The following is a 2,393-nucleotide window of genomic DNA, read 5'->3' on the forward strand; positions in this document are numbered from 1 at the left end:
CTGTTTAATATACAACACATGACTTATTTTGGCGTACAAATAACCAACTTGTAACCAAAGACTACGCTATGTAAAATGTGAATTAACTTTTATTAGTAACTTTGTTAAGTTTCAGATTTCAATTTATGAATAACATCGATGGAGGGGGGCCCAAAAAATACAGTCTGCCTAGTGTAGTCCATTTATTTAATCTGGCTCTGCATATGCCCACATATTTTATTAAATCCACAGCATCAATAAAGTGTCATTAAAGGTCAAGGTTTTACATTGCTATTTTCTAAACTGTTTAATAATTTGCATAGGCTTGATGACCAAAATGTCCCTGGATACCAGCACGTGGACAGACTTGCTGAGTACTTGGTGGAGCTTCGGGATCAGACCTCTCTCTGTCTCAGCAACCAGCAGCGTAAATTGAAATAGCCTATACTATAGGCTATTTCAATTTATTTATTTTTTTTTGTCCTTCTGTCTGGGCCCCCCCCCCCTGCCAATCAGGCCCTAGGCACGTGTCTTGTTTGCCTTTGGGTTAATCCGGCTCTGGGCATATGCACTCAAAAAATATCTATATACCTACATATTCTAATTTGATCACACTGACACTTACCATCTTCAGCTTGAATAGCAACTCCAACTCCAATGCCAGGAGCCAGGGTGGATGAGTGAGGAGCCAGGGTGGATGAGTGAGGAGCCAGGGTGGATGAGTGAGGAGCCAGGGTGGATGAGTGAGGAGCCAGGGTGGATGAGTGAGGAGCCAGGGTGGATGAGTGAGGAGCCAGGGTGGATGAGTGAGGAGCCAGGGTGGATGAGCCAGGAGCCAGGGTGGATGAGCCAGGAGCCAGGGTGGATGAGCCAGGAGCCAGGGTGGATGAGCCAGGAGCCAGGGTGGATGAGCCGGGAGCCAGGGTGGATGAGCCGGGAGCCAGGGTGGATGAGCCGGGAGCCAGGGTGGCTGGAGCCTGAAGGACTTCCAGGTCCATCACTGTGGGGTCGCCTGTGATGTCCGCGAAGCCCTCATCTTCCTCCACGTCGTCCTCCACGTCATGCTCTTCAATTAAGGTAGCAGTCTCCTCTGAATCAGGGTGCATCTCCTGCAGTGCCTGACCAGTCTGCCGGAACAGATACTGTACCCCGATGAGCTCTCCTGAAACAATAGAGATAATTTACAAAAGTTAATAAAGTTAATAAAAGATTTTAAAACCGAGTTGAATTACCAATGTGTTTACAAATGCTTACCAGTGTAACGTGAGGGTGGACAGAACTCCGGTACCACCTTCCTGCTGAACAGCTTCTCATAGTTCCTGTTTACGCAGTGAAGCAGGTCACCTGAGTAGCTGCGTAAAAAAAGATGGTCCAGTAGACCTGGCAGCACTACCACGGTCCTGGTTCCATCTATGCAGTCCCTCCAGCAGATAAATCTGGAAGTTCAGGCTGTTGGCACTGGTCCCTAGAAGTACATTATTAAATACTCAATTATGAAATATTCTTGGACTATACAACACATGAACCAACATGTCTGACAGACACAAACCTGGTATGAAGCGGTTGAGGTGTAGATGAAAAGACTCTAAAGATGTAGAGCCTCTGGCACATCTGTACACGGGCAACCGCACACCTCCCTTTGTGAGCTCCCCTGTTGTGGTGTATAGAGCAACACCTGGCAGGTCCTGGATGCACTTGACGTGCTTTCTCTGGACACGCCAGATGTGCTCCATCCTCTCCCTATCAAACAGGGGAACTCCAAGGGAGTCGTTGGCGCTGGTCCCCATGAGCACCTGCAGCAGCTCCTCCAGCCGCTGAGTGGTGGTCTCCTCACCACGGGTCCCCCTCCGGCAATGGAGAGCCAGCTCCTCCCGGGATAGATGTTTAGTGATGTCGCCATCAGTAAGGGAAGGGAAGACAAGACCTGGGATTGAAGCTGCTGTCTTTTTGCTTCACGCAACAGAGCTAAATCAGCTGCATCCCACTCAAATATGCACGCTGACAGGCGTGACATAAAAATTGGGTACAGGTGATGAGCTTCTGTTGCGCATCCCAGGGCAAGGCGGCGCATGAAGTGCCACATATCCAGCCTTATAGTCAGGTCTGGCCACCCACTGAATCTGGCCTGCAACTTGGTCTCCCCTGCCTCACTACAGCAGCCACAGTCCACATATAAGGCAACAGGGGGATCCACACCAGCCTGCTGGTATCTCTTCACCAGGTCTGCTGCCATGATCTCCCTCCTGAGTGCTCAGCACACTCATGAGTACCTGACCATACTCTTTTGCCCACAGAGGTGAGCCAGAGTGCTGTCCCCTTGGCTGTTCCGGCAAGCTTCTTGGTGATCTGAAGAACACAAAATGTATAGGGCCTCTGTGAACATGATTCAGAAATACTGAAATACATGAAGTAGT

At 49.3% G+C, this 2,393-nt stretch overlaps 1 pseudogene across 1 annotated transcript; it reads right to left on the reverse strand.

The window, feature by feature from the left end:
- Window positions 1–609: 609 nt before the first annotated feature.
- LOC311338272 lies at window positions 610–1,993 on the reverse strand (annotated as a pseudogene). Its single transcript has 3 exons — window positions 1,529–1,993; window positions 1,255–1,444; window positions 610–1,141 (listed from the first exon to the last, which is right to left on the reverse strand). The product of its transcript is annotated as an uncharacterized misc_RNA (transcript).
- Window positions 1,994–2,393: the final 400 nt, after the last annotated feature.

This window comes from Micromesistius poutassou (genome assembly GCF_964030765.1).
Source record: "Micromesistius poutassou genome assembly, chromosome: 2".
NCBI lineage: Eukaryota > Metazoa > Chordata > Actinopteri > Gadiformes > Gadidae > Micromesistius > Micromesistius poutassou.